The sequence below is a fragment of the Cervus elaphus genome, chromosome 4 (assembly GCF_910594005.1).
Source record: "Cervus elaphus chromosome 4, mCerEla1.1, whole genome shotgun sequence".
NCBI classification, from domain to species: Eukaryota; Metazoa; Chordata; class Mammalia; order Artiodactyla; family Cervidae; genus Cervus; species Cervus elaphus.
In genome coordinates this window covers 15,816,547-15,825,585 of record NC_057818.1, presented here as the reverse complement: position 1 = coordinate 15,825,585, position 9,039 = coordinate 15,816,547, and positions in this window count along the sequence as shown.

The following is a 9,039-nucleotide window of genomic DNA, read 5'->3' as shown; positions in this document are numbered from 1 at the left end:
GGCATCCCCTCCCCTTCCCAACTCTGCAGACCCCAGGCTGCCAACCCCAGAGTTCAACCCTTCACCACCAGCAGACCCTCCCTGGGGTCCTGTGTCAATGTGCAGGGCCTGAGGCATGGGAGTCCTCACCCAGCCCCGAGGGGTCTGGACCCCCTTCCCTAGATGGTCTCCCCTGATTCTGGTGGGGCTTAGGCACCTGTGAACTGGGTGGAGGGCAGAGGCTGCACTAGGGGGAGCCTTGGGGGAGGGAGTAGGTGTAGGGGGTGTGGGAGGTGGGGGTCAAACTTTGGGAGGTTCATCCACCTGTTTAGGGATTTGCAGCTTTCTCTTGATAAAAGAGAGGCACTGAGGCTTTCAGCAGGGAAGTGAAGCTCCTATAATTTTAAAAAATAATGTAGTTATATCAATAATAACATAATGATAGTGTAACAAGGATTATTATTACATGTAAAAGAATAAAACTGTGAGGTTATAAAGTTGTTTCAGCTGCTAAGTTTACAGTAACTTTCTGGCAATGTAGTTGGTGTGTAACTGGGCCACACAGCTGGTGTTCAAGTGGGCATTTGCTCGCTGGGCTCCCTGGGATAATTGCATGCCCCCACCCTTGGCCCTGTCTGCCCAGGGCTCCATGGTGCACATGCCTATTCTGCAAGAGAGGGTCAGCTAGGGTCGTGTGGCAAGGGGACAGATGGCCAGGTGACTAGCTCCTGGGGCTGCAGAGGGGTGCCCACCCGCCCACCCAGGCTTCAGGCTCTGTGTCTAGAATGGGGACACAGAGGGGAGGGAGAATGCCTGGGGGTTCAGGAGGATTGGACAGAAAGGAGGTGACCTGGACACCAGGCATTGACCTGGGTGAGGACAGGTTTCTTGTGGACATGAACGGAGTGCCTGTAATCGTCCAGGTGGAGGTGCCCAGGGGCCGCTGTTGGTAACAACCGTCAAGGGCAGTGTTGCTCCAGGGGGGCTAGGCACTGATCTCACCCCATAGTGGCTGGCCCCTGTGGAGCCCCATTTTACCAGGCAAGGACCCAGAGGCCAAGGTGACACAGCCAATATTGGTGGGGTCTGGGAAGGAGTCCAGGCAACAGGCTGCAAGACCCTCGCCCTTTCCAAGTTCAAGCCTGGTCTGAAGCCTGGGTGGCGGCTCTTTCTCCTCCCTGTCTCCCCCTCCCAACCCTCCCACTATGCAGTTTCCCGTGCCAGGCCCCTTCCAGGCTCTGGGGCATCAGCTCTCACAAGGCTGCCCTCCCTGGGAAGTCCGGCACCAACAGATCCCAACGTGGTGAGGCAGCATGTGTTGGGGGCGGGGGGTGGTCTTCAATGGAGTCAGGCAAACAATGGGGCAGATCTGGGAGGGTCCTGAAGCGCTGCCTGGCCCCATGGTCAGGATGGAGCAGTAGGGCCCTGCAGAGGGCTTCCTGTCTCTTAAATGCGGCCCAGGGTCAGAGAGGACAGAGGGGTGGGCTGGAGCATGGGCAGCGCAGGGTGTCACTACCCCGTCCAGGCTGTGTGCGCCCCCTGGCGGCCACAGCACAGCCAGGCAGGGCCTCCCAGGACGGCACAGGTATGAGTGTCCGCAGGCAGATTTGGGGGGGGTCTTGCATATTCTGGAGCCCAGTGACGGTTCCCAAACACACACCGAATGGTCATTCTCAAACTGTTTCTAAAGTCTTGGGTCCAAAGAAGACTTTGGCAAACAGATGGACAGAGACAGAAGACAGAGCAGGAGCTGGGGGTACTGGCAGCTCCTGCTGGCCCTATAGCCCTGAGAAAATGGGAGCCGGGCTAGAGGCCCTGGGGTGGCAGGTTCTGTCCCGGCCATCCCCAGGGCTGTCTCTGAGTTCCAAACTACCCCCCCCCCCGCCCCCCAGCTTCTGGGACCAGGGTCCTTCCTGCCCAGCAGCCCTGACACAAGGGATGGAGGGTCCCAGCAGGTACTGGAGCAGAAGGAGGGAAGGGATACCTCCTCTATCTATCCCTGCTAGGCCCAGCAACACCAGCAGAGGGCAGTGTGGCTCCAGGTAAGGTGGAGGTGGTTGTCTGGTCCTCCCTGATGCAGCCGGCCCTGAGTCTGGGGGGCATGGCCTCTGCCAAGTCGCATCTTCAATGACCGAACCAGGCTGCCCCGCCAGAATCCCGAGCCCCTGAGGCCAGCCTGAACCTCAGGCCGTGGCGAATACCTGCAAGGTCCAGGGAACCAGGCCCAGCCACACTGACGTGGTGCAGGACAGGCCAGAGAACAGAGGTCTCTGGGCTCAAATCGTCAAGCTTGAAAGCAATTTGTAAACATAACTGGGGTGGTTCTCATGGAAAAACCCACTCCAGGAGAAACCTTGACCAAGCGGGCAGGGCCAGGGCACCCCTGCACCCTAAGACTCCAGGGCAGGAGTGCACGCCCCTGTCCTGATCACTCAGAGGCCTCAGTGAGCCTGTGCCCTGCACACACGTCATGTCACAGCCCTCGTGAGCCACATCATGTGAACGTCATGTGCACCTGGTACAAGCCTGGGCTGGAGAGGGTCCTTGTCTTGAAGAAACTGGGGGGATGTTGTTGTTTAGTCCCTAAGTCCTGTCTGAATCTGTGGGACTCCATGGACTATGGCACACCAGCTTCCCTGTCTTCCACTATCTCCCGGAGTTTGCTCAGATTCATGTCCATTGAGTTGGTGATGCCATCTAACCATCTCATCCTCTGTTGCCCCCTTCTTTTGCATTCAGTCTTTCCTAGCATCAGGGTCTTTTCCAATGAGTCAGCTCTTTGCATCAGATGGCCAAAGTATTGGAGCTTCACCATCAGTCCTTACAATGAATATTCAGGGTTGATTTTCTTTAAGATTTATGTTTGCTCTCCTTGCAGCCCAGGGACTCTCAAGAGTCTTCTCCAGCACCACTATTCGAAAGCATCAATTCTTCAGCGCTTTGTAGTCTTTGTAGTCCACTCTGACATCCATACATGACTACTGGAAAAACCATATGGAAAAACCATTGACTATATGGACCTTTGTTGGCCAAGTGATGTCTCTGCTTTTTAATACGCGGTCTAGGTTTGTGACAGCTTTTCTTCCAATGAGCAAGCATCTTTTGATTTGGTGGCTGCAGTCACTGTCCACAGTGATTTTGGAGCCCAAGAAAAGAAAGTCTGTCACTGCATCCACTTTTCCCCCTTCTATTTGCCACAAAGTAATGGGATCAGACGCCATGACATTAGTTTTTTTGAATGTTGGGTTTTAAGCCAGCTTTTCCACTTTCTTTTTGTGTTCCTGGTGGGGCATGAAGAAAATGTAGGGAGAGACCCATGGTGCTGCCTGGGGCTCTTGGTTCTGATGTGGAGCTCCTGGGGCCATAGCAGAGGCCTCTCTTCTTGCACCTTCATCAAGAGGCTGTTTAGTTCCTCTTCGATTTCTGCCATAAGGGTGATATCATCTGCAAATCTGAGGTCGCTGATATTTCTCTGGGCAATCTTGATTCCGGGTAATGATTCACCCAGCCCAGCATTTTGCAGGATGTACTCTGCACGTAAGTTAAATAAGCAGGGTGACAACATACAGTCTTGTCATACCCCTTTCCCAATTTTGAACCAGTTCCATGTCTGGCTCTAACTGGCTTTCTTGACCTGCATACAGGTTTCTCAGGAGGCAGGTAAGGCAGTCTGGTATTCCCATGTCTTTAAGAATTTTCCACAGTTTGTTGTGATCCACACAAAGATTTTTGTGTAGTCAATGAAGCAGATGTTTTCTGGAACACCCTTGCTTTCTCTATGATCCAATGATGGGCTCTGGCAAATGAGGCCGCTCAGTGGCTGGTCCTTCTGGCCTGGGGAGAGGGGAGGGGAGGTCAGGGGCTGTTCCCCGGGCACCACGGGCACCACAGGCTCCCTGGGCTGCAGGGCACCAGTCCTTTCATCTGCCTCTAGGCTCTTCCCAGGCGCAGAGATGCCACCAGCGCAGCAGTTCCTTGGCACCTCCCCAATCAGAGCTGATGAGGGCCAGGAGGAATGGAGGGGTGCTGGCATGGGAGGGGGACATGCGGTGCGCCGGGAGGGACCTCCAGAAGGAACGTGGGGTCCCCGTCTGCAGAGGCAGACTCTCTCTCCCCATCCCCAGCCCGCCCGACTGGGCATCAGCGATACTGTCTCTCAATCAATACCAAGAGGACTGGTGACAAACTTGGGAGCAAAGGATCCCAAACTGCCACATAAACCACATTAACAACCAGAGTAAATCAGCCACTGTAAGAGGACCCGGACCCGCCCACCCCGAGGGCGGGGAAACGAGTCGCCCCGCCCACTCCGCGAGGGCGGGAGCTCACTGGCCCGCCCGCTCACCCGGCGGCCCTCTCCTGGGACCCGCCTGAGGAGGAAGATGCGGGCTGGGTGGGCTTTGGGACCTGGGCCCTTCCTGTCGGCCTTTCTCCTCCAGACACAGGACCCCGGCAAAACGTCCAGGGAGAGACCTGCACTGGTCGGAGCTGCAGACCCAGGCCCCACAGAGCAGCGCCCAGCTGGCAGCCTTCTGGCCTCTCTCGGGGAAGAGTCATACGTTTCGGCCACTCTCCTTGGTCCTGAAGCCCCGCTCTCTCCTGAAAGCTGGGAGCCTTTGCGCACCTGGCAGGTAGCTCAGCCCCACCTGCGCCCCTTTCCCCACACGTTCTCCATCCCGACTGCTGGGGACCAGAACCTCCCAGACTGTCGTGCCCTGTGGCTCCCCTCCTGCCAGTCCTCCTCTGGACCTGCCCCCACCCAGGCCCTCAGGGCTCCGTCCTAGGTGTGAGTGAGGCAGACACTTACTGGTGTCCAGGACAAGGAAAACCTTTTCGGCACTAGAGGAGCAGACAGCCCGTCATTCGAGAGTGAGGAAAAGTAGAGACTCCTATACACCCTCAGCCGCGTTACTGAAACAATTGCAGAGAATTTCTGGTTGAAATGAAATCCCATTGAGCCAAGAAGTGGATAAAATTTCGGGAAATTTAATGACCGTGGAAAAGTATAGTAACTTTTTAAAATTTTATTTATTTTTGGCTGTGCTGGGTCTTTGCTGCCGCACTGGCTTTTCTCTAGTCACGGGGGTGGGGGGGCTGCTCTCCAGTTGTGGTGTGCGGCCTTCTCATCGCCGTGGCTCCTCCTGCTGTGGAGCACAGGCCCAGGTGTGCAGCCTCAGTAGCTGCAGCCCTCAGGCTCCAGAGCTCGAGGTCAGTAGCGTGGCACACGGCCTTAGTTGCCTCTAGGCCTGTGCGATCTTCTCAGTCCGGTGATCCAGGGATCAAACCCACGCCCCTGCACTGGCAGGTGGACTCTTAACCACTGGGCCACCAGGGAAGCCCAGAAGCCTATTAATTTTTGTATCAAAACCAAAACTGAGATGTTACAGAAACCTATTGAGATGGCAGTGGGGCAGGTACTGGCAGGCATCATCCTGGCCATGGGGGAGCCCTGCGCTGCATAACCGTGAAGAACTTAAGACTTTATCAGCTCAGTCGCTCAGTCGTGTCCGACTCTGCAACCCCATGGACTGCAGCATGCCAGGCTTCCCTGTCCATCACCAACTCTTGGAACTTGTTCAAACTCATGTCCATCGTGTCAGTAATGCCATCCAACCATCTCAACCTCTGTCGTCCCCTTCTCCTCCTGCCTTCAATCTTTCCCAGCATCAGGGTCTTTTCCAATGAGTCAGTTCTTTGCATCAGTTCAGTTTAGTCACTCAGTCGTGTCCAGCTCTTTGCGACCCCATGAACTGCAGCATGCCAGGCCTCCCTGTCCATCACCAACTCCCAAAGTTCACCCATACTCATGTCCATTGAGTCGGTGATGTCATCTAACCATCTCATCCTCTGTCGTCCCCTCCTCCTCCTGCCTTCAATCTTTCCCAACAGCAGATGGCCAAAGTATTGGAGCTTCAGTTTAAGCATCAGTCCTTCCAATGAATATTTAGGACTGACTTCCTTTAGGATTGACTGGCTGGATCTCCTTGTAGCCCAAGGGACTCTCAATAGTCTTCTCCCACACCACAGTTCAAAAGCATCAATTCTTTGGCACTCAGCTTTCTTTATAGTCCAACTCTCACATCCATGCATGACTACTGGAAAAACCATAGCTTTGACTATCAGACCTTTGTTGGCAAAGTAATGTCTCTGCTTTTTATTTTTTATTTTTTTTGTCTCTGCTTTTTAATATTAGCCAGTATTTAAACATCTTAAGGGTACTCAAAAGAGAACTTTATAATTTCCGAACAAAGAGAAAAAAGTAGAGAAGTTTATTACTACAATGAAAGAGGAGGCAAAACAGCAACCCCACATCCCTAAGGTGGCGGCAGAGAACACAACTAGGGATTGTGGAGATAAGTCCAAAGACATCAACAGTCACAATAAATGCATTGCATTTGCTCATTAAAGGAGAGACTGGAGTAAAAACACCAGACCTAGTTGCGCTGCTCACAAGACAGTACAGCTACATGGGGGCGGGGTGTGGAGCCCAGAGATAGAACACTTAAACACCAACCCCAGAAGCTGGACAGCAGTACTGAACTCAGACAGTTTGTGACTTAACAGGGAAACTCAAATAGAGATAAGGAGAGACTCTGTATGTAATTTGAAATGTGGTTTTGGAGAAGACTCTTGTGAGTCCCTAGGACTGCAAGGAGATCAAACCAGTCAATCCTAAAGGAAATCAGTCCTGAATAGTCATCGGAAGGACTGATGCTGAAACTGAAGCTCCAACACTTTGGCCACCTGATGCAAAGAACTGACTCATTGAAAAAGACCCTGATGCTGGGAAAGATTGAAGGCAGGAGGAGAAGGGGACGACAGAGGGTTAGATGGTTGGATGGCATCACTGACTTGATGGACATGAGTTTGAGCAAGCTCGGAGAGTAGGTGACAGACAGGGAAGCCTGGTGTGCTGCAGTCCATGGGGTCACAAAGAGTCAGCCACATGACTGAGCAAATGAATTGAACTGATATGTAATAATGGGGTATGACCAGGGGCTGAGCACCTAGTGCTGAAACATCTCAGAAGAGCAGCCTCCCGAAGGGACAGAAGTTGCTGCTGTGAAGGGAGCACAGGAGGTCCAGGAACTCCAAAGCACTGGAGCCCTGTGGCCCACGTTCTCAGGGTCGTGGCAGAGACTAGTGGGGAAACGGTGGACACAGGACGTGCTCTCATCACTCACAGGTTAAGAGAGTAAATCAAAGCAACGGACTTCTCTGGTGGTCCAGTGATTAAAAATCGGCTCAATCCCTGGTTAAAGGAGGATTCCACGTGCTGTGGAGCAACTAAGCCCGGGAGACCCAACTACTGAGTCTGTGTTCTCACTGCAATGAAAGAAGCCACCACAACGAGAAGCCTGTGCACCACAACTGGAGAGTAGCCCTGACTCACTGAAAATAGAGAAAGCCTGCACGCAGCAACGAAGACCCAGCGCAGCCAAAAACAAAGCCAATTTTAAAAATTAAGGGAAAAAAAATCAAAGCAGAAGTGACCCAGAGTTTGGAGCTGGGTGGGGAGGGAGGCGCCCAGGTGAGGGTTAGGAGAACAGCCAGGTGAAGACAGTGAGGGAAGGTCCGGTCAGCCACCAGGAAAAGAGATGCTAAAGAAACAGAAGAAACCGGGAGGAGGATGAGCCAACAAAAAGGAGAGTCAGCCAGACGCACTAGCAAGACTGGTGAGTGACTTCGTGTCAGTAAGTCTGAAACCTGGATGAAGTGAACGGCTTTATAGACGATTCAGGTCCTTAAATGGAAGTAATAACTCTGAATAAACTAGTAACCCCCAAAGAACCCAAATCCGTCACCAAAGACAGCCCAGCCCGACCGAGGAGACCGCTGGCCCTGGGGGTCTCGGGCCAGTCTCACCCTCCCTCAGAGCCCTAAGTGAGATCCCTGGCCAGTGTGTGGGGACTCCATCTCCAGGTGTCTGTGGCAGGTTTGGCATGGTGAAGGCAGCTCTCTCTCCCTCTAACCTTACAAGAACCTAATTATAGGGGTGACATCACTAGGCAACCGAAACTGACTCCTGACTCACACTCTCCTGAGTGGACACCATGCCTTGTCCAGCCTGCCGATGCTTTTCCTGGACAAAAAGAAAAATGAAGAACTAAGAAGTTAAAGAATGACTAGCTCTTACCCCTGCAGCCCCCTCAGCCCAGAGTCAGCCAGTGGGATCAGGTAAAGACCTGGCAACACGAGGACAGCGGGAGCCAGAGGTCCAGTGCCGCCCAAGAGGACTGGCCGCTGGCCAGAGCCCAGCTGGGGAGGCCAGCCTGCTGCATGGGTGGTGACCGTGCATGGCCAGGCCTCTCTCGGGAGGGTGCTGAGGTGGATGCGCCCGGGGCTGGCCTCAGGCAGTCTTGGGCCACGCACTGGGGTGGGGCAGGGGTCCTGGCCCCACATGCTGCCCACCTAGGCCTTGGCTCTGTCCTGGTTCCCATTCAGCCTCCCCATAACCCTTGGGCCTCTGAGGGCACCTCTGCCTTTGGCTGGGGAGGGCAGGGGGGCCTGGGGCCGGGCAGCATGGGCCGGTGGGGGTCTGGGAAGGAGAGGGAGATGTCCAGACGAAGACCGAAGACCGAAGGGGACTGGGGGTGTTGCAGAGGGACAGTACAGGGGAGAGGTGGGGTCAAGGGTCAGGGGTGCAGTAGTGGGGCCATTCGTGGTCAACCTCTGGCTACTGAGCACTCTGGACCCTGAGGACAGTGGGATCCAGGCTGCAACCATGACCGGGAACAAGTGGCCCCAGAGTCCCAGATACTGGCTCCCAGCTCGTCCCTGGTCTAGGTGGCCATTCTGGGGCCAAGAGTCAGGCAGTCCCTGCCCTCTGGTCGCCTGAGCCACGGGCCTGGCCCTGAAGGCCTAGTGAGCCTCGGCCAGGGCCATAGGTGCTGGACACCCCACAGCCACCTGCTCTTGTTGCGGGAAACGCCCTCCCCTGGATGCCCAGGGCCACCGGCCACCCTGCCCTGCAGAGTGCACACACGTGCAGACCGCGCCCTCCCCATGCGGGGGCAGGGACCACACAGGCCCAGGCAGGATTGCTGGACAGGCACTGGC